The following is a 26120-nucleotide window of genomic DNA, read 5'->3' as shown; positions in this document are numbered from 1 at the left end:
AGGGAGCGTGGCCTCCAACAACGCCTCAGCAATCCCACTGTGTGGCACTTACTGGAGTTAAATACACATGTATTTGGCCCCCAAGGACCCACTTGAATCAAGGGGACTTCATTCCCAACTAGTAATGCACCAGGAGGAGTGTATGCAGAGTGGTGATAAAAGAGGGCAGGGCCTCCTGCAACTTGCCATCTTTGCCAATTTTGGCCCCAGGCACCCCATCCCCCCGGGCCAGACCTTTTTCGATAGGGGAGGGGCAAGGCAGCCCCCTCCCCAGCTGATTTCTGCCCGGGACCCCATGCCATGGGTCCTGGAGCTTTTTAAAAAACCATTTTTTTAGAAATTAAAGCAAGGGGGGCTGAGCAGCCCACTCACAGGTTGACTTCAGCCCCATGGACCCCAGGACCTGGCCTTTTCTTTTTTTGGGAAAAAATTAATGTGAGAGGGCATTGCAGCCGCCCTCCCAGAACGATTTTGGCCATTAGTGTGGGTGCCCTGGTTCTACCCTGGGCACCCACTTGGAAGTGTTGGTGACTGTGTGGTGAGCCTCAAAGCCCCCACCGTCCCTGCTGGCTCCCCATCTCCTGCAGCTCCCTCTCTGTCAAAACAATTGTGCTCCGCTTCTGGCAAGCAAGAGCATTTTTTTTTGTTCTTACTTGCTAGAAGCGTAGCACAGTGTGCTCCACCACCTTTGTTTGATTTAGCCCCGGGAGGTGTTGCCCCGGGCAATGCGGGGGGTCCACATGGCTCACCATATTGAGTGAAGGTAAATTCCCAGGGAAGTGGTGGTTGCTGGCACTTTGGGAGCCCAAGAGGCCACCCCATTTATTCAAAAAAATAAGACCCAGGGAGGTGGTGGTCCCTGGAGCAGTGGGGGAGTGTGCCGGACTTCCTTGCATTTTTTTTTAAATAAGCCCCGAAAGATGTTGTCCCCGGGGCATTAGTAAGCCACAGGAAGGGAGGCTTGTGCGTCACCGTCCTATATTATCCAAATGCCCCGGGGACCTGGCCCACCAAGGGGCCAATTAGGAACAATGCAGGGGAGCCGTGCTTTGTTTTTTTAATTTTCATCTGGATTCACGGATCCAGCGTGACTTCCCTGAAATATGTTTTAAAAATGCTTTTTTGGGCTCCCCCAAGAAGCCAAGGGAGTTAGTGTGTTTCTACCCTGCCACCTTTTCTTTTTATTCCTTTTTTTGTGAGTCACAAGATGGCTGCCAACACTTCCTGGTTCGAAGTGTTGCCAGTCAATCCGTTCAGTAGTTGTAGAGTTATTTATAGAAATTTCTAGTTGTATATCTAGAGAAGTGGAGGAACCACGACCACTCCCGAACTCGAGCAAGTTCGGGAGTGGTCGTGGATCCTCCACTTCTCTAGATATACAACTAGAAATTTCTATAAATAACTCTATAACTACTGAACGGATTTACACCAAATCACAAAACGGCATCTTCCTGAACCAACATCTACATTCTTGGCAAATTTGGTGTAATTCTGTTCAGCAGTTCGGGCTGTAGCTGTGTCCAAAGTTTCTACGGAAATTAGCATGGGGAAAACGTGTTTTGAGACCCCTGTTTTCATGGCCCCCGCTTGATGGATCATGCAGAAACTTTCAAGATGGCAGCTAAATTGAGCATTCAACCAGTTTTGAGAATTTTAAGAGGATTCGTCAAATAAAGCCAAAGTCATTGGCAAAGCAAAAAATGCTCTTCCTATGGAAACTAGGTCCAAACTGTAACTACCTACTGGTGATATATATACATATGTAGATAGATAGATAGATAGATAGATAGATAGATAGATAGATAGATAGATAGATAGATAGATAGATAGATAGATAGATAGATAGATAGATAGATAGATAGATAGATAGATAGATAGATAGATAGATAGATAGATAGAATTTATCATAGTATATACATTTATATATCAGAATTGGGGGAGATCAAAGGGTGACACAAGCAAAATATCTATCTAAGTTGCACACAGAGGCCAGTGTGAACTGATGCATGTGTGGGAAGCCTATACAACTCACAGTTGGCAAATGTGAAATGCCTGTCAAGAATTACTTATATCATGGTGCTATCTCTACCATCCCAGAAGACTCAATCATGAACACCATGTTATGTGTGGTTTTTATATTGCAGACCAGAAGTAGAACAGCTTGGCTGTCACTATTGTTGTGGATGCTGATGCTGACCCATGTTGATCCTGAAATCAGACAACCGCTCTGCCTTCCAGATGCCCCAGTGACAACACTTACCCTGGAACTTCTTCTGCTTTATCGTGCCTTACAGTGATTATTTTGTGCTCTGTCCATGCTGAGGTGACTTGCTGAACCTCTCCTGTCTTATCATCCTAATATGTCATGTCTAGACTTTCATGTGCAGTATGTTGTGCTGTTACACTTACTCTGAAAACAAAACCACTGGGTGTGGGCTCCCACCGGCATAGCTTGCCACAAGCATATAATAAACAGAAAAGGTGCCAATGCCGCTAATTTGAAACCTGAACTTTTGTCTAGTCAAAACACACGGGTGAGGCAATGTGTTTGTTGAATTTAATTCCACTTTTTTATTTTCTTTGAATTTTCAACTGAACACTTCTATAATGATATGGTTCATATCAAGGGCTGAAAACAAGGAGAATGCAACTGCCAAAATGACAATAGGCAGAGCGCCTGTAATTTGGAAAAGGTTGCATGATCCAGGGGCTGAGCAATGACTCTGTTAGAAGGGAAGGTCAGTGGTGGCTCAGCCACATTCAGTGTGCCGGGGCTTTAACATCACACAGAGATCAGGTACACTGCACTTCAAGGTCATGAAACACAAAGAAGCAATATGTGGACTCAGCACAATAACAGTGGCCTCTGGCAGGCACAATAACATTGACCTCCAGCAATGTTTTGCATTTGATTGTTAGGATTCCTTCATACTCTGTTTAGCTTGCATCTATATTCAGGTATCTGCACTTTTGAATTTGGTTTCTATACTACATTTTCTCACTAGTCAGGATGTTGCTTGCAATGTGCTTCCTTTTCAGAAGGCTTCAGGAAGCGGTGTCTTCTTAACCTGATGCCTTTTCTTTTTGGTCTTGAAGATGATGACTAGTTACAATGTCTTCATGGGAATAATAAGAAGATGGATTAGTTCATTGTGCTATTAGGTATGTAGACATATCCTACTTGTATTATAAATTGTGTGATTCCCTCACAGAAATTGCTATCTTCTTAGTCATAGCATGGGTTATACTGCTCCAGTAGACACTCTCGCCCTGAACCTGAATCTGTTCTATCACAGAGTACCTACTGAAACTGAGTCCTCAGATGATACACACCAGATCAATATCTCTCTCACACACACATCCAATTGTGTCCCCACAGGTTTGACCATAGACAGTCTAGCTTTCTAGGCCCCAGGGAGGTAGTGCAGAGGATCAGAATAATCACAGTGATGTCTGCCCTGATAAAGTGGAGCTGGAATAGGGAGGAGGGTGCTTGCAGGGATTCTTTGTCTCTCACTGTCAGGACCACGGCTGGCTGATGTTACACCATGGTTAGAGTGGAACTGATCTGGGATTGGTACTGAGCAGTGCGGCAGCCCCAGAGGCATAGTCTGCAGTTTCTCTGACAAGAATGAGTCTTGTTGGCTTGCTGCAATTCGGGAGGCACTGTGCTGGGAAGAAAGAGGAACTTGATAGGTGTGCCGTTTGATCTAATGCATTAATGAATTGGCTAGAACACACTGAATAGAAAATAATTCTGTAGGTTGATTCAAAATGTGTTAGAAATGGGGGTCTCTCGTTGGCAGGTTGTTACCCTGTCCAAGTAGGGACCCTTATTCCTAGTCAGGATAAGGGGGTACACTACTGAAATAATCCATGCTCACCCCCTTGGTAGCTTGACACGAGCAGTCAGGCTTATCTCAGAGGCAGCGTGAAAAGCATTTGCACATAACCAACAGTAATACAGAGACAATACTACAAAAGGACACTACACCAGTTTTAGAAAAATAACCACTATTTGATCTGTGCAAACAATACCAAAAACAATAACAAATCCACCATACAGTTCCCCAGAAATATCAATAATCTAAAATAGACTTATTATATAGTTCCATGAAACTTATAGGTCTGTCCAGGGCTATCACCGTGTCGTGACCAACAAATCCAAACAGTTCTGGCTGACCACGGCATGGCAGGCCAGCTACGGTGTCTGGGAGACCCGCCAAACAGTACCTTTAGAAATGCAGGGCGTCAGCGACCTCTCTTTGAGCTCCAGAGAGCCGGGGTCAGCAGGCTTTGGTTCCGAAGGTCGGATCAGGATTTGCCGGGCTCGTGAATTTGCACACAATTGAACTACTCACGGTTGAAGTTGGGAGCGCCGACGTCGGCAGGCATAGGTACTGGGGTGCGAGGTGCAGCGCTGTGGCATGCGGTGCCCTCAGGTCACAGTGCAGGCAGTGGCTTGGTGACGGTCGTCCTGCGTCATCGGTGAGACCAGGGCTGTGGTGAGAAGTGATGCGTTGCTCCTTGTGGTGCTGGCAGGCCAGCAGCGTCGTCGTCATTGCGGTAGCTCTGCCGTCAGCTGATGAACCAGAGTCGATGGCACCCGCAGGCCAAGGCCGCGGTGCGGGATGAGGTGGTGCTTCTTGTTACTTATGAGTGATGTGTAGTAACTTCAGAGAAGCCAAGCAGGTTGTTATGGTAACAGTTCAAGTTTACAACGTTACCGGGACAACAGTTCAGAATGCTGATACAGAATGCAGAGACAGTAACCAAGCAACAGGGTGACGCGCTGAGATGCAGTGGAATCACGCTCGATCAAAGATAGACTGTCCTTGTCGCCAAAATATAGTAACTTCAGAAAGATGAAACAAGCAGGAACTTCTTGTCAGATATGAAGTTTATTCTCAGCACAGAATAAACGAACAGATCACCATCTGGCCAGGCACCAACTGGCATTACAAAGATTCCATGTAGAACTATAACATCAGGAACACACTAAAGTTCCAAATAAGAAACATGGAAAAAAGACTAAACAGATAAAGCTATTTACAACATGATGCCCTTGAACCATGATACAAGCAGCGGAGTCGAGGTCAGTGTGAATGAATGTAGTCGGGGATACCAGGCTGAGGTGTGAAGCAAGGCAGTGCAAAGTGTGGTGCCCACAGTTGCCGTGCAAGCAGCGGCTTTGTTGTGGCATTATGACTGCGTGGTCGGTGAGACCAGGGTTGCAGTGCAGCGGTGCCCCCTGCGGTGCCTTTCAGGACATGGAACCGGCAGCGGCGTTGGTGATGGCATAGGGCTGCTTTCTTCTTCTATTGTGGCACAGAACACACAGTTTACAGTGTTGATAGCAGTTCAACGTGAAGCCTTTGCCGTTCCTGAGACTTCATGAATGGGGGACAAGCTCTACCTGAAGCCCTTCGAGAAACTCAAATAAAGAAGTTGCAGAAAGTTCAGTCCAGTACTTTCTCTGTCCAAGACAGAGGCAGAGACTGCAGGCCAACACCACAAAGCACACAGCGAAAGTGGTGGTTCCTCCTCACAGCTTCTCCAATTTTTCTCCTTGGTAGGTTTCTGAGTCCAAAAGAGCTCTAAAGTCCTGGGGTCCGGGCCCCAATATTTATACCACATTTACCTTTCTTCTCTTGTTGTAGAGTGTGTCTGTGCTCAGTCCAAATCAGTTCTGTCCTCTCTGGCCTGGCCTCCTGGCAGGAGGTGGAGACAGCATCGTCCAAGGCAGCCCAGGTCTATTCAGGTAAAAGGAAATCTCCTCCCACTACTCTAAAAGCAGCCCAGTTCCGACTAATCAAGGAGAAGCAGGACACACCTCAACCCCCCCCCCCCGAGTGGCTGTCTGAAGAGAATTCACATCCCCAGCCCCTGTCACTCCAGAGCCAGACAGTAAATTCACAACCCAGCAGAGGCACAACAGATGTCCAAGCAAGAAAGTACCCACTTTCTAAAAGTGGTATTTTCAAACACACAACATAAAAATCATCTGAGTTCGGGCTTTCTAAATTCCCTTTCTCTATCTTGTCCCAATGGGAAGCAATACTTGTGAGATGTTACAAAGTATCTCCCATTCTAGCCTCCTTTCAATAGTGGAAAACCAAATACACTGTATTTCACTGTCAGGACATGTTACACACACAAGTACATGTCCTTCCTCTCAGGTACACTGCACCCTGATCATATGGGTACCTTGGGCCCACCTGAGGGGTTCCTTACATGTAAGAAAAGGTTAGGTTAGGGCCTGGTAAGTGGGTGCATTTGCCAGGTCAACATGGCAGTCACAACTGCGCACAGACACTGAGATACACTTACATGACTACTTCTGTGGGTGGCACAACCAGTGCTGCAGGCCCACTAGTAGCATTTGAGTCACAGACCCTGGACACCCACAGTGCACTGTACTGGGGACTTAGCAGTAAATTAAATAGCCAATCATGGAAAGACCAATCCATAATACAATTTACATGGAGAGCATATGCACTTTAGCACTGAATAGCAGTGGTAAAGTGCACAAAGTCCCAAAACCAACAAAACCAGGGTCAAAAATAGGAGGCCAAAAAGTAAAAAGTCTGAAAATGACCCAGATGAAAAATCCAAGTCTAACAAAATGAGAATGTCACTTTCTACAAATAATACCTGAAAAGTTCATTCTCCTTCTTCTCTGCACCGAGCTGGGCTTACCCATATAACTCGCTTCCAAACTTTGCTCCACCACCCTCCTACTGAAACCCTCTCTCCTTTCCTGCTACCTTTCCAAGTTCAATGGCATGCTACCTCTCTCATTTCTACTCATATATTTTCTACTTCCTAAGCAAGGTCTTACCCCTCTCCTTTACTCAGATGTCATTCTCTGCTCTCCCTCGTGTTACCTAACCTGCCTTCCCATGCCCATGTCTACTGCTGCGTTGTACTACCACCTTTCCAGTTCTTGCTTTGTTGCAAGGTCCACAATCTACATAACATACATACACCCACGCTTATATAGACACGTTTGTCAATACTTGCATGTTCAGGTTACATATTTTCGATCATCACAGAGATATTGCTTGCAATTAAAGTGTCAGTTTCATCTGCCTTTGAGTCCAGCCCAACTGATCAAAGCAATATTTTGAAATGTTTCTCATTTAATGTATCTAATCTGCTGCACGGTTATATGATTATACAACGCTAACAAGTACCAAGCATGGCATTACCATGTGAATTTTACTTCGCAAGTGGCTTTACCACGCAGCTTTTTAGAACGCAGGATTTTACATCGCAAAAAAAAAACCTTACGAAACATCTAACGTCCCTTAGGCACATAAGTCATTGAAATCTGGAAAATGATAGTGATAGGCTAAATAAAATATTCCTAACTGCAGAACAAACCAAAAGATCGATTTTTTAAACAATCAAAAACAACAAATTACCTTACATTTATAAATTCATTTAATTTAAAGTGCGCTTAAATATTATTTTTTTTTTAGTAAAGATTATATTCTTACCTGACACCTGCACGCCATTCACCAGCAGCCCTTACTTCCAATCAACCACGGAAACAAGCGTCAAAACAAGTCTAGCAAAATTAAAAAAGGACTTTTATAATGACGTACACGCCACGTCTTTGGGGAGGCTCTTTCCTTGAACGTCAGAGGCACTGAAGAGCGTTTTTTTATGTAAGTAACCGTCTCGTTTTTTTGTTTTTTTGGGGGGGCGGGGGGGGGGAGACCACCCCAGCCCCCTTTTTATTATTTGACCTTTTACTCACATTTCTTTACTACGTATTTCGTAGTAAAGGAATGCGTGGTAAAGGTTATAGTGGTAACCACGCATGCGTTGTAAAGCATGCGTGGTTATTGCATTCGTGGAAACGGCCGGGTTGTAGTGGCTGTTTCCCCTGCTGCACAGCTCAAACTCTGCATATGCCAATTAACTCCACGTATTTCAGCAGTCGCACTTTCTTGCATTGCTTAACAAAAGACCGCCTATTGAACTGTGTGCCTACTTTTTGCTTTAAAGTAAGATTTTCTTACACTACTTACTTACTGCTCAGATCATTCATGTGATATTTCTGCAGTGATATCATTGCCTGATAGATTCTTTCGAGTGTCTAAGTCGTCTTCCTGCGCTGAACAGCCGGCTTACAAAACCAGCGAGGGAATCGCAAAGAAAGTTTAAATTAACTTTTTCTTTGGACAGTGATGTCACTGTGGACCATCCGAATCAGCGTTCTCTCCGCATTAATGGGCGTAATTTCATAAAGAAAGGCTAGCCCGCAGAACATAACTCAATGTAGAACGTGTAGGCAGAGAAAGAGGCATTGTTATCGACCCGTCACCCAACCCTCGCGAGTAAACATTACTCTACAAACCCCAGCTACTCCCAAATCTTCCAATAGTTCTTTCTGTCGAAATTCACCACTCTTCTGTGTATCACCTAAGGGCCCATATGTGGTCGCCCTTTATGTGATTCGTAAAATGTTGTGCTCTTCCTCGCAATATGAAGGTTGCAATGTACAAAGGGAGAGACATTGTGAGTTGGAAATATCTTTCGGACTTGCAAAGTACGCTCTGGGATCCATAACATTTTGCAAAAAAAGTGGTCATGTACAGTGTGCACCCCAATCCTTTACAATTTACTGTTCAGTGTGGCAATGTGTCGTGTTCTTTGTGTGCGCCGGGAGGTACACCAAACACAGGACGCAGGTTAGTCTCACATTTCTTTATTCACATCTCTCATAACTGCTGGTTAGCACCTCGTGCAGCTGCTGGACAGCACATCCGTCCCCGTCCATGTCCTGGTCATTGTCTGTTCCCTTTCCTGTCTCGTCACCGGATCTGGTGTCCGGTGACTTGGTCACTCTGCCTGAGGACCCACAGGGTCCTAATGCCCTACTGTCCGTCGCCCACACTGTCGGGTCACGACATCTCCCCCCTTGTTGCAAACAAATGTTCGTGACACATTTACCATAGTCCTCATTCACAGTTATATTGATGGGGGTGAACGAACGAGAGAGAGAGAGAGAGAGAGGGAGAGAGAGAGAGAGAGAGAGAGGGAGAGAGAGAGAGAGAGAGGGAGAGAGTACTTGTCATTCTACATTTCTTAAATGAGTCTCTGTTGTTTACAGCATGTCCTTCGTGAATCTAGTGTCTCCATCGCTTCCTTGTCCTCTATCTTCCACCGTCCATGTGGCTGCAGTTGTCGCTGCCATTTCTTCTTTCTCCGCCTTCTTTGTCCTTGAAATGCTATCTGTTTCTTGTTATTCGTTGTTGGTCGTAGGCAGCCGTTATCATCGATCCTTTCACTTTCGTCACCGCCAGTGACTCTTTGGAGAACTTGTTGTCTTATTATCTATATTGTTTCTGTCTCAACACCTTTGGTCCTGGCCATGCGGTGCCTCTTGCCTTTATTTCCTTGGTGGCGCCTGTCCGCTCTGCTTATTGTATGTCTTTGTCCTTTCTTTTTGCTGCTGTTTCTCCTGCGCCAAAGTCCTCTCGTGTTACTCTTTTTTACCCATTTTGTTTCCTTTGTCTTTGTGTCTTTCCTTTTGTTTTGTTTTCTTTTATGTTCTCCTTTTCTCTTTCCTGTTTCTTTGTAGGTCTTTGTCCTTCTTTTCTTGGTTATTTCTTTTTTCTGTCCTTTTCCTCTTTCCTTTTTCTTGGTGTGTCTTGGTCCCTCTTTTCTTTGTTATTTCTCTTTTCTGTCCTTTATTTAGCCTTATCTCTGGCTTCTTCCACTCTCCTGTTCTTCTTTCTTATTCGTCCTTCCTTCTTTTCTTTGTTTTTACAAAATTCTTATTTGGCCTCTTCTGGGCTTTCCTAGTCTTTTTCTTCTTTATTTCCTTGTTTTCTCATGTTTGCATCTTTCCTGCGACTTATTTCTTATATTTATGTCTTTCCTTTTGTTTTCTTTTCATTCGTGTTCTCCTTTCCTCTTTCCTTTTTCTTTGGTGTCCCTTCTTTCCTCGTTATTTTACTCCTCTTTCTTCTTTCTTCTTTTCCTTATTGCCTTGTAACTTCTCCTTTGCTCTTTCTTTGTCCTTGTGCGATCTTTGTCCTTTTGTTTCTCTTTGTTGTTCTGCTTTGTTTCCTTTATTTTCCTTTCTTTTCTTTGTTGTTTCTCTTTTCTCGATTTGTCCTTTTGTTATTCTTTGGTTTTCTCTTTTCTTATTGCACCATCATCTTCCTTTGCCTTATTGCTCTTTTTCCACTTGTGCGCTCTTTTGCGCTTTATTTATCCTTTATTCTTCAATCAAAACATTTATTTTCCTTTGTTTCTCTTTTCAGACGTTTTCCGTGCTTATCTTTCTTTTCTGCTTTGTCTTCATTTTCTTCCCGTCTTTTCTTCTTTATTCCTTTTTATTGCTCGCGTTCTCCTTAATTCACCTTGTCTTATGTTATTCTTCTTCTTTGCCCTTTGCCTGGCTTTGAAATGGCTGCTCTGCTTTTTCCTATGACCTTTCCTTGAATGTCCCCTTCAAATGTCCGCCGTCATTCTCACAATACTTTGGTCGTCTTTGTTCTTCCTGTCCTTATTATGCCCCTTTATTCTCCTTATTTCTGCCTTTATTTTGTTTATTTCTAGCTTCTATTTGTCTTTTCTTTCTCATTTCCTTCTTTTTCGACGTTATTTGGCCTTAAAATGGCCGCTCCATTATTGTCTATCTTTGTCTCCTGATCTAAGATGGCCGCCGCTGTTTTCGCGCAATTTCGCGGTCATAATCGCATTGCCTGTTCTTAAGATGGCCGCCACCGCTGTTCTCAATGCCCATTGGCTCAGCTCGCCTCCTTCTAATATGGCCGCCGACACTCTCGATATTCTCGCGATGGCTCCCGCCAGCCTTTCCAACTCATTCCCTTATTCCTCAGCGCTTACCGCATTCACGCTCGTCTTCACCGGTGGCAGTCGGGGTGAGCTCCCGCGTCGCTGCTCAACGGGCAGTCTTTCTTGTGTCTCCTACACTTCCAGGGTGGGCTCCTGGTGTGTCTCCAGCCATCGATTGTTCGCTCTATTTTCCACGCGTCGTTCGTCACTTTCCCTCGTCGCCAGTTGTCGTGTTCTTTGTGTGCGCCGGGAGGTACACCAAACACAGGACGCAGGTTAGTCTCACATTTCTTTATTCACATCTCTCATAACTGCTGGTTAGCACCTCGTGCAGCTGCTGGACAGCACATCCGTCCCCGTCCATGTCCTGGTCATTGTCTGTTCCCTTTCCTGTCTCGTCACTGGATCTGGTGTCCGGTGACTTGGTCACTCTGCCTGAGGACCCACAGGGTCCTAATGCCCTACTGTCCGTCGCCCACACTGTCGGGTCACGACACAATGGTTTGCAACTGCAGTTGCCGTTGCTAACATTTATCTTACCCGTGCACCCATTTTTTCTCATTTTCCCTCATTTGTCTCTCAATGTCATTTATCTACATATAATTTTTTATTAATTTCTTTATTGGGTTATTTTTATCCTTTAAATAGTTCCATGTACCAGCCATATTCCAGTTTTTAACAGTCATACATAAGCAATAAGAATAAAAAAGAAGATAATAGGTAAGTGGAATACTAATCATCACCTAATGGTGAGATTATTACCTTATGATTTCCATCCGGACAGCTAATGCTATCAAAGGCATTCCATATAAACAAGCAGTCAAATCAAACCACGGTCCACAGAGAAAGCTGAAAGTAAAAGAGAACGCCAAGGGGAGAGGGAAAGGAGAAGAGAAAAAGGGAGTACATAAAACATAAGAGACCCATTGTTGGTGTGAGGCAGTCACCACCATATCTTGCGTCCAATCACTATAAGAGGGGGGTGCCACCTGTTTCCAATGGTGAAGGATGGTATTCGTGGCCACCAATGGGCTTAGTAAACTTTGTAAGTGGTGGGATCAAAATCCAAACCTGGCCTCTCTAAGCAAACCTGGGTGTCCCAATTGGGAGGGGGGGTGTCTTGCCCTAAGAATTCTTTTTCTACAAATAGAGTTCTAGTTATATAATTTCTAAAGCTCTGCACCAAAAAGTAATATAGTTTGACAGGCATTTTGGTAGTTACTGTGAGCCTGTTTGTGTTGGTCAGTGTATCTGTATATGCACATGTGTATTTATGTGTGTATCTTTGTGTGTATGTGTGGTTACGTATGTATGTGTTATTTGTTTGTGTCACTGTTTTTGCGACTGTTTCTACATATGTCGGTGTTTCTGCATCTCCGCATGTTGGCTTATATAACTTTGTGAGTATATCAAGGAGTCTAGACTTGAGCATATTTTCGGAAAATTAGCAAAATTCTTACTTTACAGTGAATGTTTTTTTCTTCTTCAATAAGAAAGACGCAATCTCATTTTTACGAAGCGTCCAGGGCTAATATTGGTCATTTGGTACATGTTTTATATTTAGGGGATCTAAATATAGCATACTTTTTTTTAGTAAGATGAGTGGATTACTTTCTGTAGCAACCCTTTGTGTCTGAAGGATTTCTCACGTATTCACGAGTGTTCCTTCAAGCACCACCTTATTGCTGCACATGTGAGCATACCCAAGAGGTGGAACTGCAGGGAGATTCTACGCATACCATAAGCCCGCTCAGGGGGTTAAAGGTCTGTTGCAAAGAGGAGACAGTAGTAAAGCACACCTGACCTAATCGCTACACACGTGATGCACACTGAAAGTAAATGATGCCGAGTGCATTTTGTATTTTAAAATGTTAGTCAGACTGAACTTTTTTTTTTTTAACAAAGGAGGGACTGGAGAAGGACAATATTTACTGGGGTCCAGTGTACAAGTCCATAAACTAGTAACACAAAGAGGGTACAAAGTTCCCCGGGGAACTTTGTACCCTCTTTGTGTTACTAGTCAGACTGAACTGTCATGCATATAGTTGTAATGCAAATTACTTACCGAATCTGGTGCTTGATGGGACATGGTATTTATGATGTGTGTGCACAGGAAAGAGCAACGCAGAAAGTGCCAGGGCAAAAACTGCTATCAGTTAGCTTTATGTTATTGACTTAGTTCAACAGTGATGGACCCAGCCCAGATGAAAAGTGCTGCTCTTCGAGGCATGACCAGTGCGACGCGGATGGGTGGGGCGAGTGATACCCTGCCAACCGTGATGGTAGAAAGTGGGGTGTGACTTCCCTGATTGACATACAGCCTCAGAACTTCAATGAAGAAGCCTGAAAGTCCCAGGGCTGACTTTAGGAGCAACGTCATCTTGGGAGGTCCTTCACCACGGAAAGCCAGCGCTTTGCTGAGCTGAGTAACTCACAGGCCCCAGAGCTGAGAGATCATCAGGCCCAGCAAATTGGGGCTCAATAGGCTGGCGCAAGAACAATAGCCGTTGGAATGTGCCTGCCTAACACTGGCCAGTGACTGCTGCTTGGCCCACACTCGAGCGACGATGTCTTTAGCAGCCACACAGCCACACCAGGTAGTCTATCTGCATCTGTTTTATAGTTACTACAGTACCACAAGCAAAATAGAGGGCGCAGCCTCAGACTCCTGGGAAATAACTGCCTCTGGTGGCCCCCACAAGCACTGTGTCTATCCAAAGTTTCAAACGAATGTCCAGGTTCGCCAAGTGTATCATGGAGAAATATCGATTCCAAGGAAGGTCATAAAATCAGTGTACTCAGGACTTGCTGCCAGTATCTTTGAAGAGAGTAACATGAATATATTATATGCACAATGTCACCGTCCAGATGATTGCATCTCCAACACTCTGCTGTAGGAGTCAGATTAGCCATTAAGGGCAGTGCAGAGATTGATGCCATTCGTGCAGCAGCTTGAAAAAACTAAACTTTATTCACGCATCAATGAAGCCACTGTTGGGGGTATCCAGGAGTCCAAGCCAGTCTTCAGCAGAGTAAACTTTACTATTCGGCCCTTCTATTTGCCTGGTAAATTTTGAGAGAGCTAGAGCCGAATTCATCCATTAGTACTTTATATAAGCCTAAAAGAGCTCCTGTGAAGCAGCACCACTTTCGTAAGTAGTCATGTATTTCCAATTCAGAGAGCGGGCCTCCCACGATATTTTGGCACATTGTAGACAGTGTTTATCTTGTAAGTATTCCGTAGTTGTCTCGTCCCCAAATGGAATTCTCCTTGTAGCTCTGTGAAGGGTTTAAAACCCTCTGCATGTCAAAATTGGTCCATTGTGTGAATACCACGGTCTGACCAGTCCTTCCATCTTATCAGCTGACCATCAATATGGAACGATTTGTTATTCCAAAAGGGGGCTTTTTCAGGAATGTAGGCATGGATCTTAAGGAGCCGATGTGTGGTCTCCCACACTTGGATTGATTAAGTTAGAAAATGAATTACTTTGCCCTTGGCCAAGGTTGGAGTGTTCTAAGGGGTATTGTGGTCATGCATGAGAATGAGGAGAGCAAGTTCTATTGGTACCCAGGCAGGGCATTCCAGATCGTTGTAGTAGCGATAGGCCAGATGTGCCAAATGGTGGCTTTATAGTAGAGTGGCATGTCTGGTAGGAGAAGACCTCCTGCTAATGTGCCGGCCTGTGGCTTCCTGGGTCTATTTGTATTTCTGTCCATCCCACACGTAGCATTGTATTTGGGTATTGAGTTTGCCAATCATGTATGTTGGGGTGGTGGTCAGGAACATTACAAAGAGATAGCTAAAGCTCAGAGCAGTCACTGTTTGAATGCGACCCCAAATCAACAGCCCCAGTATAGGCCATTCCTTGAAGTCCAGGGCTGTTCTGGTAAGCAGGGCTTCCATGTTTTCCTGTCTTGTCTATGTTAATAAGTTGTTTCCTATCATGAAACCTAGGTATCTGATTGTCATTGTGGACCATTGTCAAGTAGCCCTGTAACCCAGGAAGGTCGAGGGGGTCATGCAATTTAACGGTAGAACCTTGCTTTTTGTCTCAGATAATGTAATAACCAGAGAAGCTTCCAAATACTTTGAGAATGTGTAGGAGCAAAGGGATGGTAGGTTCCGGATTGTTAAGTGGAAGAAACATGTCATCCTGATACAGAATAATGTTCACTTCCCCGCCAATGTACGGATACTTGGAGCAGTAGTGGATGCTCCAAAATTGGCAGCCAAATGTTCCAATGCCAACAAAAAAAGAAGCAGAGAGAAGGGTCAGCCTTGCTAGGTACCCCATGCAATTGAAAATGAGTCTGATTGAAATCCATTATGACTAACCCTGGGCGGTGAACTCCGCTCCGCTCGCGGAGTTTGCAAAGTTTTCTGCACTTCAAGTTAAAAAGATTTTACCTCGCTTGCGTTCGTCAACGTCAAGTCAACCTCCCTGCGAGATTTTTCCTCATTTGCGATCGCCAACATCAAGTTGGCAAGTGCAAGCGTGGAAAATCCACCTCCCAGCGAGATTTCGCAACCCGGGGTGGTCAGGTTTCTCATTGCGAGTGGTTGCCTATGCTCACGACCGCTCACATTGAGAAACGGCCCGTTCGCATTGAGAAAGCTGTAGCTCGAGTAAAAGTCTACTTGAGCCGCAGAAAAGGAAAGCAGAGACCGCTTGCGATGTGCAAGGTGCCGTTCGCGATGACTGCACAGTGCAGACAAGCATCTGACACTGTGCAATCACCGCAAACGTAATTTTTCTATCATACTCCACCGCTTGCGGAGCTCCGTGTAGTGCGGCTGAGTTTTTTTTGCACTTCACGGAGTTCCGCTTAGTGCAACTCTGGGAACTCCACCCAGGTATGGTCGCTGTGTGGGAGATGTATCGAAGATTCACTTTTTGGATGACGCCGTCTTGGAATTTCATAGGAAACAATATTTGGAGGAAGTAATTCTGCCAGGAGGAAGAAGTTGATTCTTTTTTCAGCCCTATGGGGATGAGAATTAAAGGTGATAGGGTCCACCAGAGCATATTCAGCTAGTAGATCTAATAGCGCCATCCTGTTTCTCTTTCCCCACGTCTCAGGAGGACCTGTGCTGTTGTGGATGGAGTCAAGAATTAGGTTCCAGTTGCCTCCTACGATAAAGTGCCAATGGCCAAAGCCCACTAGCAGTTTGTGTAGCTGGGAGAGGAATGAGAGCTTGGAACCCATGGGAGCATAGAAGTTACCTATTATGAGATGGGTGGCTTGGAGTTGAGGGTGAGTAAAGACACAGCCTCCTTCCTCATCTGTCCAGGTATGACAAATGCAGGCCATTAATCTCTTGTCTATTAAGATCGCAGTGCCCCCTTTCTTGGGTATGGGTATTAGTGTCTTCTTGAAAGACACTAAGGATCCCCTCAATTTAATCCAAACCATGAATTATCAGAACTACACCAAAATGGTCATAACAATGAATGTCGAAAGATTATATACAATAACCCTCAGAGTGAGACACTTAAGGTGACTGAAAAGCTCTTAAGGAGTACTAGTGGGTGCATATCACACCAATTCGTTTTGGGGTGGGTTGCAAAACCTTAGCATTGAAAAAGTTTCTTTCCAAATTTGAGGATATATTTTTTTCTCTAAATGCAAGATACTTCCATGGGTTGTTCTTTTACCCCAAGTCTAGCCTAGAAATCCTCCCCATGCATCACATGACAAAGCTAATATATACATAAACAAAGTGGAATCCACTCAAGGTGGTGGTGATCCTTAAAGTGAAGGGGAGACACACAGTGTTGTTTAAATGCCCCTCACACACCAACAGGCCCCTTGGTGTCATGCTTCATCATCGGGGCCTTCGCACCCCTCTACGGGATGCGGCGTGCTACGACTCGCGGATACGCAGGAGCACTTTGAAGTGAACTATGTGTGGGGGTGTGTGTATATAAATGTGAGTGAGGTGAGGTGAAAAAAGTGAAAGGTTAAAAAATACCTGGCACGTGGGAAGGAAAATTATTTAATTTAATCCCCGGCTGGTATTACTAAAAGAAGTGCAGGGCGTGGTTAGATAGATACGAGTTAAGGTATCAAAAACCACTAGTAGAGTGTCAACATGTTTCGGAGGTCACAGCCTCCTTCTTCAGGACAAGGGTTGTGCACTTACCCTCCCCTTACTCACATGCAAAATGTAAAAGTGTATTAAAAAATTAACAAAATTACCACAATGTGTAATATTCCTAACAGTGTTTAATAGTGTTAGCGAATGCAGTTGCGCCCAGTTGGCGAAGAACCTGTGGAAAGAAATGCATAGATAAATACATGCATATGTCACAGACAGGTCACTGGAGAAGAAGAAACCTTCTCTGAGTATCACCAGGTCAACCAAAAATAACGGGACCCTGTGAGGAAAAGAAAAAACACACAAGTGGACATACCAGTACTGAAACACACACATATATACAAAACACAGAATTACTCTCTGCTCTGATGGAAAGAGAGCACTTGATAAAAAAGGAGAAAGTCTTACTTAGAGTTCTACAGTATAAGACCTCATGAGCCTTAGCGTGTATTGGGGATCCCTCCTTCCTGCTCAGGAAAGACCTAGAAATAAACTAGGTTCAGTTGGAAAAAATGCGCAATATTCAATCTACCAGACTACAGGGAAATGCTACTCCTTTGTCACCCATAGACTCACGGTTACTGCATTGGCAAATCGCCTGCCTTCCCTCAACGCGGCTCCGATGAAGTGAGCCTGTGTAGCGTCAGGGCCCTTATATATACTGTGCCTCATAGTAATTGGCGATGGTAAATTGGTTAATTGGAATCGGTATATGCCCAAATTCGGAACAGGGAATCACAGCAGGTCCGGTGTTGCGCTCACGGTGAACGCTATTGGCGCGCATGCGCACAACACCCTGTCTCATGCGCATGCGCGGCCGAAAAAGGCGACCGCGCATGCGTGGGGCAGACGCGCTACACATTATGCCGCGATAGACAAGCAGGAACAAAACATGCATTGCCTCTACCTTGCTCACAGGAGCGCAGTTTATAAAACGGGCAAAGGTCTCATTTTGGAATTACGAGGGACAATAAAGTGTAATGTTGGATAGGTATTCAATTTGCACAATACTGTGAGGAAGGAGCGTCTAATACATAGTAGTGTAAAAAAACCATGATACATAGACCCCAGAATTGATTCAAACAGTGAAATACCGTATTCTAATAGGTTGTAGGGGGAAAGAAAGGAGAGACACTGCCAGGGTTGGTACTCAGATGGAAGTCAGTTGCAGGGCATGGAGGCCTTGCGCACAAGATGAGGTGATGGCTGTATAACCTGATAGACCAAATGCATCATGATCTAGGGTGTGGGCAGAACAATGTAAAAGAGATAATAACTATCTCAAAAGGCTCCAAGGGATGGAGTCATTAAGCCCCGTTGTGTCAGTTCCCAGCCTGAACACCCACCGTTGTTCCTTTTCCAAAAGGCCCACCTCTGAGGGTAACTGTTCAATAACAGTCCACTGCAGCTCATTCACACAGTGTTGATGTTCAATGAAGTGGGTTGACATTTTGGTAGTGAGTTTCTTACATCTGATGTTACTCTTGTGTTCATTTAATCTCACTTTAACAGGTCTTGTTGTCATACCAACGTATTCTTTTCCACAGGGGCACGTGATCAAATACACAACATTCTTGCTGTTGCAATTTGTGAACACCCGTTGCTCCCATTGTGTCCCATTTGAGAAGGTCAAGGTCAAGCTTTTTTTAGTGAGGTGGCAGTTGTTGCAATTACCACATGGATAGTGACCATGTATGCCCTGAAGTCTTGTTTGATCTTTTTTTATTGGAGGGGGTCTTGTGTGGACCAGCATGTCCCTCAAGTTCCTACCCCTTCTATGGGCAAACAGTGGCTTCTCCAAAGTTAAACCGCTACTCGTCAGAGTGCGCCAGTGTTTGTTCACCAATTTTGTCACCTGATTGGTAACTGGACTATATGTGGTGACACATACTGTTCTTTTTTCGGCTCCCTCCCTCCGAGGATTATCCTCAAGGAGGGCCTCGCGATTGTTGTGCCTCGCCCTTTTCGATGCTTTTCTGATTACAATTTCAGGGTATTTCCTTTGTCTCAGTTTCATACTTAGATCTTTAGCCTGAGATTTGTACTTGGCAATGTCACTACAGTTCCGCCGAAGACGCAGGAACTGTCCATAGGGAAGGTTCTCCCTCAGATGACGCGGGTGGAAGCTGTCGAATCTGAGGAGACAGTTCCTGGCCGTTGGTTTGAAATGTGTTTCTGTTTTGAGCATTCCTGCTTCACAATAGATATTTAGATCCAGAAAGACCATGCTTTGGTTAGACATCTGGTGAGTAAATTTTAAGAAGGCATTTTGGTTATTAAGCCAAACGGTAAAGTCAGTTACCGTAGTCACATCTCCTTCCCAGATGACCAAAATATCGTCTATATACCTCCGCCAGGTGAGAATCCTCGTCCTGTATGGGTTGTCTGGGTGGAGGATTTTAGTGGACTCTAGGTGATGAACATATAGTCCAGCCAGACTCGGGGCAAAGGTACTACCCATACTGGTCCCATGTTTTTGCCAGAAGAGGGTGCCCTCATATTCAAAAAAATTTTTGGTAAGCGCCAAGGAGATGCATTCCAGTACCACACTTCGTGGGGTATGGTATTTCCAATTTGTAGAGTATAATACCTCCTCAATAATTTGTAAAGTCTCCTCGTGTGGGAGACTCGTGTAGAGGCTCTCCACATCAAGACTAAGGAGCATCTGGGAGCTGGGATCAAAAGTTTGGTTGTTCAACAATTGAAGTACTGCCTTCGTATCCTTCAAATATGTGTTAGTGGCCTGCACAATTGGTCTGAGAAAGGCATCCGCAAATTTGGACAATGGTTCCAGAATAGATGAGATGCCAGAAACAATGGGGCGACCGGGAGGGTTGTCAAGGTTTTTATGCACCTTGGGTATGGTGTAAAAATATGGAGTACGTGGGTTCTTTTGTATAAGAAACTCCGATTCCTTTTTAGTAATCCAATCATGGGACAGCGCCTCTTCCACCATGCCTCCTATTTGAACTCTCAGTGATTCAGTTGGATTTTCAGTGAGGATCTGATAGTTCCTATTGTCAGAAAGGAGCCTCCTACATTCTTTATCATAGGCTATGGTGGTTTGAATAACCACTGCGCCACCCTTATCCGCGGGTTTTATGACCAAGTTCTTATTCATCCTCAATTCCTTGATGGCCTCACTTTCTAGTCTCGACATGTTTTGAAAAACCCTCTGTTTATTTTCAAGACATTTTAATTCTTGCATTACGGCTTTTTCGAAGGCCAGGACCTCAACCGGGAGTTGATTATCCAATGGGGTAAAAGTGGATCTCGGTTTCAAACCGGTGTCAGAGGTCTCTGTGGATGGTTCTTTGTCTTTGAAAAACGCCCGTAGTCGGCCTCCTCTGTGGGTTGCCAATTGACGTTGTTGGGCCCCAGGATAAAAAAGGCTGTTGGTTCTGGGGAGCATTGGTTTGATCCGGGACCAATGCTCCCCAGAACCAACAGCCTTTTTTATCCTGGGGCCCAGGACCCCGCAGAGGGCGGAACAAGAAGGGCAACAACGTCAATTGGCAACCCACAGAGGAGGCCGACCCACGGGTGGTGATGACGAGGAGTATGACTGCGAATCAAGCGTCATCGAGCAACAGGGGGACCTAGTTATTAATATAACTCCCTGGCCCCTCACAGATCTACAGAGGGAGGTACTGAACAAAGGCCTGGGATACGTCCCCACGAACAAACCAGACATTTTCTTACTGCACAAAGAAATGCAAGAGTTTATTAGAACTATTAAACTACGGGCGTTTTTCAAAGACAAAGAACCATCCACAGAGACCTCTGACACCGGTTTGAAACCGAGATCCACTTTTACCCCATTGGATAATCAACTCCCGGTTGAGGTCCTGGCCTTCGAAAAAGCCGTAATGCAAGAATTAAAATGTCTTGAAAATAAACAGAGGGTTTTTCAAAACATGTCGAGACTAGAAAGTGAGGCCATCAAGGAATTGAGGATGAATAAGAACTTGGTCATAAAACCCGCGGATAAGGGTGGCGCAGTGGTTATTCAAACCACCATAGCCTATGATAAAGAATGTAGGAGGCTCCTTTCTGACAATAGGAACTATCAGATCCTCACTGAAAATCCAACTGAATCACTGAGAGTTCAAATAGGAGGCATGGTGGAAGAGGCGCTGTCCCATGATTGGATTACTAAAAAGGAATCGGAGTTTCTTATACAAAAGAACCCACGTACTCCATATTTTTACACCATACCCAAGGTGCATAAAAACCTTGACAACCCTCCCGGTCGCCCCATTGTTTCTGGCATCTCATCTATTCTGGAACCATTGTCCAAATTTGCGGATGCCTTTCTCAGACCAATTGTGCAGGCCACTAACACATATTTGAAGGATACGAAGGCAGTACTTCAATTGTTGAACAACCAAACTTTTGATCCCAGCTCCCAGATGCTCCTTAGTCTTGATGTGGAGAGCCTCTACACGAGTCTCCCACACGAGGAGACTTTACAAATTATTGAGGAGGTATTATACTCTACAAATTGGAAATACCATACCCCACGAAGTGTGGTACTGGAATGCATCTCCTTGGCGCTTACCAAAAATTTTTTTGAATATGAGGGCACCGTCTTCTGGCAAAAACATGGGACCAGTATGGGTAGTACCTTTGCCCCGAGTCTGGCTGGACTATATGTTCATCACCTAGAGTCCACTAAAATCCTCCACCCAGACAACGCATACAGGACGAGGATTCTCACCTGGCGGAGGTATATAGACGATATTTTGGTCATCTGGGAAGGAGATGTGACTACGGTAACTGACTTTACCGTTTGGCTTAATAACCAAAATGCCTTCTTAAAATTTACTCACCAGATGTCTAACCAAAGCATGGTCTTTCTGGATCTAAATATCTATTGTGAAGCAGGAATGCTCAAAACAGAAACACATTTCAAACCAACGGCCAGGAACTGTCTCCTCAGATTCGACAGCTTCCACCCGCGTCATCTGAGGGAGAACCTTCCCTATGGACAGTTCCTGCGTCTTCGGCGGAACTGTAGTGACATTGCCAAGTACAAATCTCAGGCTAAAGATCTAAGTATGAAACTGAGACAAAGGAAATACCCTGAAATTGTAATCAGAAAAGCATCGAAAAGGGCGAGGCACAACAATCGCGAGGCCCTCCTTGAGGATAATCCTCGGAGGGAGGGAGCCGAAAAAAGAACAGTATGTGTCACCACATATAGTCCAGTTACCAATCAGGTGACAAAATTGGTGAACAAACACTGGCGCACTCTGACGAGTAGCGGTTTAACTTTGGAGAAGCCACTGTTTGCCCATAGAAGGGGTAGGAACTTGAGGGACATGCTGGTCCACACAAGACCCCCTCCAATAAAAAAAGATCAAACAAGACTTCAGGGCATACATGGTCACTATCCATGTGGTAATTGCAACAACTGCCACCTCACTAAAAAAAGCTTGACCTTGACCTTCTCAAATGGGACACAATGGGAGCAACGGGTGTTCACAAATTGCAACAGCAAGAATGTTGTGTATTTGATCACGTGCCCCTGTGGAAAAGAATACGTTGGTATGACAACAAGACCTGTTAAAGTGAGATTAAATGAACACAAGAGTAACATCAGATGTAAGAAACTCACTACCAAAATGTCAACCCACTTCATTGAACATCAACACTGTGTGAATGAGCTGCAGTGGACTGTTATTGAACAGTTACCCTCAGAGGTGGGCCTTTTGGAAAAGGAACAACGGTGGGTGTTCAGGCTGGGAACTGACACAACGGGGCTTAATGACTCCATCCCTTGGAGCCTTTTGAGATAGTTATTATCTCTTTTACATTGTTCTGCCCACACCCTAGATCATGATGCATTTGGTCTATCAGGTTATACAGCCATCACCTCATCTTGTGCGCAAGGCCTCCATGCCCTGCAACTGACTTCCATCTGAGTACCAACCCTGGCAGTGTCTCTCCTTTCTTTCCCCCTACAACCTATTAGAATACGGTATTTCACTGTTTGAATCAATTCTGGGGTCTATGTATCATGGTTTTTTTACACTACTATGTATTAGACGCTCCTTCCTCACAGTATTGTGCAAATTGAATACCTATCCAACATTACACTTTATTGTCCCTCGTAATTCCAAAATGAGACCTTTGCCCGTTTTATAAACTGCGCTCCTGTGAGCAAGGTAGAGGCAATGCATGTTTTGTTCCTGCTTGTCTATCGCGGCATAATGTGTAGCGCGTCTGCCCCACGCATGCGCGGTCGCCTTTTTCGGCCGCGCATGCGCATGAGACAGGGTGTTGTGCGCATGCGCGCCAATAGCGTTCACCGTGAGCGCAACACCGGACCTGCTGTGATTCCCTGTTCCGAATTTGGGCATATACCGATTCCAATTAACCAATTTACCATCGCCAATTACTATGAGGCACAGTATATATAAGGGCCCTGACGCTACACAGGCTCACTTCATCGGAGCCGCGTTGAGGGAAGGCAGGCGATTTGCCAATGCAGTAACCGTGAGTCTATGGGTGACAAAGGAGTAGCATTTCCCTGTAGTCTGGTAGATTGAATATTGCGCATTTTTTCCAACTGAACCTAGTTTATTTCTAGGTCTTTCCTGAGCAGGAAGGAGGGATCCCCAATACACGCTAAGGCTCATGAGGTCTTATACTGTAGAACTCTAAGTAAGACTTTCTCCTTTTTTATCAAGTGCTCTCTTTCCATCAGAGCAGAGAGTAATTCTGTGTTTTGTATATATGTGTGTGTTTCAGTACTGGTATGTCCACTTGTGTGTTTTTTCTTTTCCTCACAGGGTCCCGTTATTTTTGGTTGACCTGGTGATACTCAGAGAAGGTTTCTTCTTCTCCAGTGACCTGTCTGTGACATATGCATGTATTTATCTATGCATTTCTTTCCACAGGTTCTTCGCCAACTGGGCGCAACTGCATTCGCTAACACTATTAAACACTGTTAGGAATATTACACATTGTGGTAATTTTGTTAATTTTTTAATACACTTTTACATTTTGCATGTGAGTAAGGGGAGGGTAAGTGCACAACCCTTGTCCTGAAGAAGGAGGCTGTGACCTCCGAAACATGTTGACACTCTACTAGTGGTTTTTGATACCTTAACTCGTATCTATCTAACCACGCCCTGCACTTCTTTTAGTAATACCAGCCGGGGATTAAATTAAATAATTTTCCTTCCCACGTGCCAGGTATTTTTTAACCTTTCACTTTTTTCACCTCACCTCACTCACATTTATATACACACACCCCCACACATAGTTCACTTCAAAGTGCTCCTGCGTATCCGCGAGTCGTAGCACGCCGCATCCCGTAGAGGGGTGCGAAGGCCCCGATGATGAAGCATGACACCAAGGGGCCTGTTGGTGTGTGAGGGGCATTTAAACAACACTGTGTGTCTCCCCTTCACTTTAAGGATCACCACCACCTTGAGTGGATTCCACTTTGTTTATGTATACGTTCAGGGAGACTGAATCCACTGACTCTCTCTCTCCCCCCTTCTGTTATATTTCGAAAGCTAATATATACACATATAATTTGTTAAGCCTTACAAGGAATGTATTTCCCTGGGGCAGAGAAACTTTTATGACATCTTGATAATGTAGTAGGGTGAAGAGGAATTGGTCCATATCTATGAAACATGGATTATTGGTTTGGATGCGTAGCTAAAATTTACATTCACTGCATCTCTTTTTTGGAACTAGTGATTCCATTTATAAGCGGTAGGATGAACCCCACAACTCACAAGATACCTCCAGACCGAAATAACTTATTAGGGTTTGATAGTCATTAACACCAAGCATTACGGGAAAATCAACTCCCATTTAGACAATCCCTCTGGTTATGAAAGAATTGCAGTGAGGTCAATGACTATAAAGAGTAAGCACATGAATTAACCTGTTAACTACAACAAGAGAATACCCAGACAGATTTATACAGTATGCAATGAAGAGAGCTAGAAATAACAACCTTGAAGAGTATTTGGAACCTACACACTGACCTAATCAAGCCAGGTTGTCCTGTGTGACCACTTCACACCAATGTCTACTGAGATTTAAAAAAATCATCCTTATGGTAAATTACTTAGAGCACGTAGTATTTGTAGTGCAGGAACATAGCAGAGGTAGTAGGTAGTCAAATTAAGGAAACGTTTCACTGAGTGTGGTTATAAAAGGCATGCGATCAGCAAAGCAGTAGAGAGAGCCAATAAATCCTGCAGAAATGAGTTGTTAAAAACAAACAAAGAGTTAGAATCAAGCGCAAAAGAAGTAATAACATTGGAAATATGGTGAGAATCATCACACATTACAATCATGAAAACGCTAAGATTTACTAGATTCTGAATAAGCATTGGCATCTTTTATTAGTTGATAGTGACATAAGGAAACATATCTTTTTTAAGTTCAAAAAGAATTTTATTTGGTAAAAGGAGAAGAGAACAAGGTGTCAATACATAGTACAAAGAGAAAGTAAAATATAGGTTCATTAGTAAGCAATGGGCATAACACAATTTACAAACAATAATAAAATCTAATCATGAGCATCAAAACTAAACAAAGTGGAGACGATATTTGTAGAAATACAATAATACAAAGAGAAGTACATGTAGTTGGTAACAAAGGAGAAATGGAATGAGGGGGGCGTTCAAGGGGGTTTGAAGACTTCTTGCTGTGAGGGTCGTGGGTGAAAGGAACGTTTAGTACATACATCCAGGTAAAGCGTAATAGGAAGCCATAAATCCATGCGTTTTGCTGCCATGTGAGCAGGAAAAACAAAAGCAGTGTCCAGTCTGTAATTGTGGCAAACATTATACCACCATGCTTTAAAGGAGATGTTAGAAGATTTATTCCAGTTGACTGTAATCTGCTGAAAAGCAACACCTAACAATAAATCAATGATCTGAGTGTTAAGATCAGTATTCTCCCAACAAGGAGAGAGACTACCCAGGAAAACGTTAGTGTATGAAAAAGGAATACAAGTGTGGAAAATTACATTAAATTGAGCCCAAACCTGCAACCAAAAGTCATGAACAGATTTACATAAAAAGAGCATATGAAATAAAGTTGCTTGCGGAGAAGAACACGACCAGCAAATGTGTGCAGTGGCTGGAAATCGCTTATGCAGGTCAAATGGTGTAAAAAGAAGTCTGTTGTAAATGAAGAACAAGGATTGTGTCAGGGTAGC

Source organism: Lissotriton helveticus, chromosome 1_1, assembly GCF_964261635.1.
Source record: "Lissotriton helveticus chromosome 1_1, aLisHel1.1, whole genome shotgun sequence".
Lineage (NCBI taxonomy): Eukaryota > Metazoa > Chordata > Amphibia > Caudata > Salamandridae > Lissotriton > Lissotriton helveticus.
Note: the sequence above shows the minus strand (reverse complement) of the source record.